This window comes from Phyllostomus hastatus, unplaced genomic scaffold (genome assembly GCF_019186645.2).
Source record: "Phyllostomus hastatus isolate PE091 unplaced genomic scaffold, TTU_PhHast_1.1 phas_contig_150, whole genome shotgun sequence".
NCBI lineage: Eukaryota > Metazoa > Chordata > Mammalia > Chiroptera > Phyllostomidae > Phyllostomus > Phyllostomus hastatus.
Genome location: NW_025333611.1, coordinates 21,770,199 through 21,778,904, shown reverse-complemented (window position 1 = coordinate 21,778,904; position 8,706 = coordinate 21,770,199). Strand labels below are relative to the sequence as shown.

Below are 8,706 nucleotides of genomic sequence, written 5' to 3'. Positions count from 1 at the left end.
TGTCTTTTCCAGTTACAATACAAAGCCAATGTTATTTCTGATAACAGAAAAAATGTCACTTTTTTTCCTGTTAGTTTAGAGGACTTACTTTTCAGGCTCTTTTTGTAGAAATAACCCTCCTCTAAATCCCTCTTATTTCATTAACCATATCTCTTATGCATGGAATCTGCAATTGAGCACAGCACTTTAGACGTGCTCTGTTCAGTTGATTGGAGCACAATACAGCTATCACCTCCTTTGTTCCAGTGATGTGCTACCATGCATAGTCCCAAGGCCACATAGGCTTTTTGGGGTAGACACCGGTGATTCCTGTTGAGCTTAGAGTCAATTAGAAGTTGGATGATTGAGTTTCTTGTGGTAGTCCTATAGCAATTATACCTTTAAACCTATAGATCTGATAAAGCTCATCAAGAATTTTATGGTAGAAATTGCTGAGCTAGGAAGGGTGACATTTAGAGACTCTGAAGTTTAAGAGTTGGAACATTATGTTTCATTCAAATGAACTATGGTAATTATAGGTAGTACCCACTACTTTTTTTAAAAAGGTTTTATTTATTTATTTATTTTTAGAGAGAAGGGGAGGGAGGGAGAAAGAGAGGGAGAGAAACATCAGTGTGTGGTTGCCTCTTGCACGACCTCTGTGGAGGACGTGGCCTGCAACCCAGGTGTATGCCCTGACTAGGAATCAAACCGGCAACCCTTTGGTTCACAGTTCCATGCTCAATCCACTGAGCTACACCAGCCAGGCCATTATTACTTTTATTATTTTCTTAATTTGACTGTAAGTCCAACTTGTTAACAATGTTTTATATTTCTCCATTTTCTATATTTCTTATTTTTATATTTTAAATTTAAACAAAATCATTCTGCTCTAAATGAAAAATTAAACTTCTGACTCAGTCAACTGTCATAACAATTATCCTAGCATCCTTTATATCAAGTCACTCTTTCCCCCTCCAAAGTTAGAATCTATTTATCATCACTAATGCTGACTTTTAAAAGTTTGTATTGTTCTATTAAAATAAATACAATGTGCATTTAGGAGACTTTTAATTAGGTTCTCCAAACTAAATATGCTTGTTTAACCAGCATTTCTTCATACCCTCTTCCAATCATTGCCTTTATCAAGGGCAACCACTCTTTTGATTCTTGATATCATAGAGTAGTTTTGCCTTTTGATGAATTTTATATAAATGAAATTATACAGTATTTCACTTTTATGTTTTATTTTTTGTTAAATGTCATACTTATGACATCTAAGTTGGTGCTTGTATTTATAGATTGTTTGATTTCATTGCAATATAGCATTCCATTATGGGAATATACCAGATCCATTCCATAGCTAATGGACACATGAGGAGTTTCTGTGTTTTGACTTTTAGGAATAATGTTGCTGTAGACATTCTGGTACATGTATTTCGGTGACATATGTATGCATTTCTGTTGGTAATCAGGAGTGGAATTATTCTGTCAAAGGGTATGTATCTATTCAGATACTACCAAACATTTCTCAAAGTGTTTAGATTAATTTACATTCACAGTGTTTAAGAATTCTGGTTGTTCCACATGCATATTGCCACTACATTTTTTTTTGTCTTATTTATTTTAGAAAATCTCGTAGGTGTGAAATTATAACTCATTGTGATTTTACTTTGCATTTTTCTTGTGATTAATTATATTAATACCTTCTCATGTTGGTTGATCATCTCAATATCTTTTTTGTGACACGTGTTCATGAATATTTTAAAAATTGTGTTGACGTTTTCTTATTGATTTATCAATTTGTGTGTGTGTTGTTGAATAGATGCACTGCAAATGTCTTGACATCTTGTCAGCTGCCTTTGCCATGTCCTCAAGATGTGTTAGTGATCTGAAGTTTTTAATGTTAATATGCTCCCATTTATCTTCTAAAAATACGGTTAGCAATTTCTACAAAATTTAACTTTAATGTCAGGAGGAAAATTTCCTGTGTTTTCTTAAAAGCTCTATTGCTTTACCTTTCACATTTTAATTTTCAGTTTGAAATTGCTTTTGTCTGTGTCTGTGTGTGTATTCATTCCTGCTTTCATGTCTGATTCAGCACCTTTTTTTGAAAAGACCTTACATTTTCCAAGATAGCATTACTGTTCAATGTTACCCTTTTCATAAAGCAGTTTATTATCAATATTTGGATCTATTTCTGGATTTCATTTTGTTCCATTGGTCATTTTGTCTGTTCTTGAACCAACAGTATGCTGTCTTAATTATTTTAGCTTTAAAAAAGGTCTCTGTATTTGGTCATATTAGTCTGCTAGCTAGCTGTGCTCTTACTCAAGATTGCCCCAGCTCTTCCTGCCCTTTGCAATTTCACGGGTAATATAAATTCAGTGACACATTGTCTTGCTAGAATTTTGATTGCTAGTGAGTTGAAGTTATATATTAAATTTGGGACAATTGAAACTTTTATAACATTTAGTCATTTTATCTGTGTATTTCTCCATTTATTTCAGTATGCCTTTATTTTTTTTCGAATATGTTCCATAGTTTTCAGTGTAGAGGTTTTGCATATCTTCCATATTTATTTCTAAAATTTTAATGTTTCTGATGCTGTTGTAAATGGCATCATCTTTAAATTTTGTTTATTGCTGGTCTACAGAGTGATAAATGATTTCCCTATGATCTTATGTACAGCAATCTTATTAAATATGCATATTTATTATACTATATTATTTATAAATTCTTTTGGATTTTTGTGCACACAACTGGATTATTGATGAATAAGTACAGTTATATTTCTTCCTTTGTAGTTCTTAAATTTCTGATTTCCTTTTCTTGCCTTGTTACATTGACTAGGACCACCAGTAGTACAGTGATGGATACAAATGGTATTAACAGAAATCTTTGCTTCAGTTTCTACTGTAAGTGAAAGTTTTAATATTTCCATTGAGAACAATGGTACTTCACTTTCCTTCCCATATTCTTTATGAGATTATAGTTTGCTGACTTTTTTAACATGTATTGAATTTTGTCAAAGGCTATTTCTGTTATCTGATCACATGGGTTTATTTCTTTTCTTTGCTAATATGACAGTAATATTGATTTGTATTTTGAATATTATACTACTCTCATGCACTTGGAGAAAGCCCATTTAGCTTTGATGTATTTCTCTTTCTGTCTTTCTCAATCTCTTTCCCTGTCTCCTCCTGCACATACACATGCTCTTATCATGTTAAGAGTTTTTGTATCTATGTTCATGTAAGAGATTTATATCTAATTTTCTTTCCTTGCAGTGTCTTTGTCAGTTTAGAATTAATGACATGCTGGCTTCTTAAACAGAGTTAGGGCAGAGTTAGGGATTGTTTCCTGATATTTTGTGGACCTTTCCAAACAGATTCTATTTTCTTAATACATGTCAGATGATTTAGTTTTTTTCTTATTCCTTTGTCATATTTCAAAGATTGTGTTTTGTTAAGAATTTTTTATTTCATAAAATTATAAATTTGGTAGCATATAGTTCTTAATTATATATTTTGCCATTCATAAAACATTTTGTGATTTCTTCTTTTTGATTTCTGATATTGATAATTTGTGGCATTTTATCCTTTTTTCTTGATCAGCTTTGCTAGGAGGTTTTCTATTTCATTAAACTTTTCAAAGAAACAATGCTTGGTTTTATTGAATTTTTTTGCTGTGCATTTTTTTCTTCTTCACTTATTTGCCCTATTCTCTTCATTATTTCTTTCCTTTTAATGTCCTTAGAAATTATTTTCTATTCATTTTCAGACTTCTTGGGATTAAAGCTTAGATCATTGATTTCTTGCCTTATCTTTTTTTAATTATGTTTTATTGATTATGTTATTATAATTGTCCCACTTTTCCCCCTTTGGCTCCCTCCACGCAGCAACTCCTATTCCCTCAGGCAATCCCCACACCTTTGTTCATGTCCATTGGTCATACATGTAAGTTCTTTGGCCACTCAATATCCTATACTGTACTTTACATCCCAATGGCTATTTGTTCAAGGCTATAAATTTCCTTTTTTCCTTATTACCTTAATTTCTAAGCAGGAGGCATTTTATTATTCAGTTAACATAATTTCTACTTTTTTGTGAATTTCTGATTTGACCAATGTATTACTTAGAGTTTTTTTTATAGGTGGTTGAGTTTTGTGTTATTATCTTTATTATTTTGGTTATATTTAAATATTTTATAACTTGCATGCCATAAGGTATGCATATCATAAATAAATAGTTTGATAAATATATAGTACCTATTTGTGTACATAATACAAATGGATTCATATAATATACTTAGTTTTTGGTGTCTGGCTTCTTTTACTCAATATAATGTTTTTGAAGTTTATTTATTTGGATGGATGGATAGATGGATGGATGGATGTTACTATTTATTTCTGAGTAGTATTATATTATATGAATGTATAATGCTACTGTTGATTGATATTTGAATTTCTCTGGGGATGTTATGATAATGTAGATTTTTGTATGTATCTTTTAGTGGACATAATGCTTTTCTCCTGACATTATACCTAGAAGTTTTCAGGATGTGTCATAGGATAGGCCAATGTTTGGCTTCAGGAAGTGTTGCTAAATAGTTTTCTAAGTGGTTGAACCAATTTATACTCCTGCTAGGGATGAATAAAAGTTCAAGTTGTTCAGTATACTCCCCAATACTTGACATTGTCAATCCTCTTAATTTTAGCTCTTTTGGTACATGTATGGAGATATCTCATTGTGATTTTAATTTGTGTTTATCCAATTAATTGCTATGCTTTTACCTTTTGACATGCATATTAGCCTCTTAAATATATTTTTGAAAGTGTTGTTCAAGTCTTGTATCCATTTATGAACTGGGTTGTTTTTCTTTTTCTTAAAATTCACTCTTCATTTCTTTTGGTCTGTTTTTCTACCCTTGCACCAAATTAATATTGTCTTATTACTGTAGCTGTCTAGAAGGTCTTAGAATCTTACAATTTAAATCCTTGAAATTTATTCTTCTTTAATATTGCTCTGGCTATTCTATGTACTTCGAATTTGTATATAAACTATATTATAACTGGTTTTATTCTATTTTATTTTCCAACTCTTTGTTGCAACTATATAGAAATAGCACTGGCTTTTTTCCTCAAAAAGAGTTATTATTTCCACTTGGCCCAATGCATGGGAGAGGATTCCAGGATGAGGTTTCAGGGAGAGGCTCAGGCAAAAGCCAGACAACAGGGAAATGCAGAGGGGCCCCTCAAAGGCCTCTGGGCTCCAAAAAGTTTCTTAGTCATGCCTGGGGTTAGCCTTTCGAAGAGATACTCCCCAATCCCAGCTTAGGGGCTGGCCAGCCTACAGATGTTAGTCAGGTGGTCACCCACCTTCTTGATGAGTTTTACCTCCTGATCCAGGAAGTGGTTCTCCAGAAAGTCACAGGGATGAGACTCTGTGTGGGTGGATCCTAGGGCAGGCAGATCCAAAAGGCCTGTTTCAGGTTCTTCTCCAAGGCCAAGGCTGCTTCCATGGCATCCTCAGTTTCACCCCACTCATCTTGGGAAGGCTTCGCCACGTCCTGGAGAAGAATGTGGCCACTGCGCTGGTTTTGCAGCTTTAAGAGATGCTCGTAGCCCTCACGCTTAGCTCCTGGAAAAAGTGGCCCACACCCTGCAGAGCCACATCGTCATGGTAAAAATAGAAGCCCAGAGAGAGGCAGGCGTAGTGAGCCTGCAGATGCAGGTTGGCCAGGCGGTTAATGGCAGCCTCCCCCTCGGTAGAATAATTCTGACCAATTTGGAACCTCATGGTTGTGTGGCAATGAAGAATTAAGGTAAGAAAAAATGGTGTTAGCTGGTCTTGGAGGCTGAGGCTAGCTGTGGTGGTTTTGAAGGTGGTGACTAGAAATGAGGACAAAGGGTAGTTGGAAAGAAGGGGTGTCCCGGGGTCTGTTCCATCCAAACCCTGTTGAAGCAAGAGCAGGTCCCAGGACCGCTGAGGGCACTGTCCCACTGGCTTTTGTATATTGACCTTGAATCCAGAACCTTGCTAAATTAACTTGATTATTGATAGTTTGTTTTGTCTATTATTTAATGCTTTATGTGCACAATCATATCATCTGTGGGAAAAAAAGGTGGTTTTACAAACTCTTTTCCATACACTGTAAACTTCTTTTAAATTTTGTCTAGAACTTATTTTTATGATGATGAATAGAAGTGGTGATAGCTGATATCCCTTTTTGCTTTCTGACCATAAGGGACAAATACTCATATTTCACTATTGAATATGACATTCTCTCAAGCTTTTGTAGATATTGTTTTTTCAGAATTTTTAGAAGTATTTTATAGTCTTGTCTTCCAGTTTAATAATTCTTTTTTTTAAGAATTTATTTATCTATTTATAGAGAGAGGGGAAGGGAGGGAGAAAGAGAGGGAGAGAAACATTAGTGTGTCAGAGATACATTGATTGGTTGCCTCTGTCACGCCCCCTGCTGGGGACCTGGCCCACAACCCAGGCATGTGCCCTGACTGGGATTTGAACCATCAGTCTTTTTTGGTTTGCAGGCCCGTGCTCAATCCACTGAGCCACACTAGCCAGGGCTAATACTTCTTCATTTGATTTTGTCTACCAGTTTGATGATCTCATATGTTCTTTCTTCAGTTCCAAATTTTCATTTTATTAACTTTAAAGCTTCTATTTTTTGGTTAAATTCTTCATAAGGCCATCTATTCTGCCCATGTTTTCTTTCATATCTGAATTTATCAATCACAGTTAACTAAATTGTTTGATAAGCACAATATCTGGATCTTTTTTGCATCTGCTTCTTAGCTTTTGTTTTTCACGTTTCTACTCTCGATCATTGGTTATATTTTTTCCTTGCCACTTTGTCTAAATAGTATTTTGGACACAGTGTATAATCTAATCATAAGGCCTCTATCCAGATGGTGGTATTTTCTACCAGAACTGTCCAACCCCTACTTTTTTTTTGTTTTGTTTTGTTTAGATGAATAGGATGAAAGCCTGACCACAGCGATCCAATCAGGGGTAAAGTTCTCTGGGAATAAGCAGTTTCAGTAAAACAGTCCATGTCTGCATCTATGTCTGGACTTTCAATGGAGACTGTTGGGTAAGTGCCTTGAAAGACAATGGTAGGAATCAAATTCTGTCCTTCAGAGATTACTAATTTAATATTTTTTGTGGTCAGAGGAAAAATCCTTTGCATGATTCAAGTGCCTTTGAATTTGTCGAGATTTGTTTCATAAGCCAATAATAGGATCTGTCTTGGTGAATGTTCCATGTGCACTTAAAAGAAAATGTGAATTCTTCTGTCACTAAGCAGTGTTTTCTAGCTTGATTAGGCCACAGTGGTGGGAACGTTCATGTCGTTTATATTCAGCATGACTTTCATTTGCCTATTCTAGCTATTACTAAGAAAAACTGTTTAGATCTTCATTGTGATTTGTCTATTTCACCTTAGGTTCTATCAATTTTTGCTTCATGTATTTGATGCCCTGTTGTTAGGTGCATAAATATTTAACATTATGTCATCTTCATAGTTTAATCCCTTTTTCTTAATATGATAGCCTTCTTTATTTCTGGTTCTGAAATCTACTTTGCCTGATATTAATATAACCACAGTGGCTTCCTTTTGATTGGTATTTGTACTGTACATATTTTCTCATCCTTTTACACTTAATCTGTTTTTCTATTTAAAGTGAAATTTGCTGTAGATACTACATAGTTGGGTTTTCACTTTTTATTCAATATTAATAGCTCTACTTTTTAATTGGAATATTTAGAACAGTTTCATTTATTGTACATATGAATAATATTGAATTTGAATATACCATCTTACTATATATTTTGTTTTTTATCCTTTGTTTTTTGTCCCATTATTCTCCCATCCCTACTGTTTTTGGATTGAGTAGTTCTCTATTATTCTATTCTAATTTCAACATTGCCAATTAATTATACCTCTTCTAAAAATTTTTATGTTTTACTGATGTTTAGAATATACATTTTAATCTTTTGCAGTCTATGACTAAATATTATGTCAACCATTTATTATGTAATAACCTTATAATAGTATATTTTAACTTTCTACCTCTAATCATTTGTATCATTGTGGCTATATGTTTCATTTCTTCATATGTAATAAATCCCCAAGTATATTCAACTATTTATACTCTAGCATATAACATCTTTTAAAGTTATTAATATAATAAATAATGTTTAAATTTGGGTTTGGTAGTTAGTAAAAATGAAATCTCATCTCTTTTCATTTATTTTTATTTGAGGTTTCATAGACTAAGACATTTTTCCTTCTTCTTAAAGAATATATGACTCTTTTTTAAAATTTTTTAAAATTTTAATTGTTGTTCAAGTACAGTTTTCTGTCTTTTACTCCCATCCCAGCCCATCCCCCTCAGCCCTTCCCACCTCCCTCCCATTTTCCTCCCACCCCTACTTTTTGTCCATGTTTTCTTTTATACTTGTTCCCGTAAACCCTTCCTCTTTCCCCTGAAATTCCCTCCCCTCTCCCTTGTGGTCACTATTTGTTTTGTGAGGTTTTAAGTGATATTCCAATCTAATGAGAATTTGGTGGTTAAATTATTTTAGAAATGTATATTTTAGGTTTTTTCCTAGGAATTTCACAAGTATATTAGCACTTGAAAGATGTTCTACAGTCAAGTAAGGTTGTTTAAGTTGCTTAAACCAAGACTGACAAAACCAC

General features: G+C 33.7%; 1 pseudogene; it reads right to left on the bottom strand.

Moving 5' to 3' along the window:
• Positions 1-5,194: 5,194 nt before the first annotated feature.
• On the bottom strand, positions 5,195-5,780 carry LOC123808299 (annotated as a pseudogene).
• Between the last annotated feature and the right edge of the window lie 2,926 nt (positions 5,781-8,706).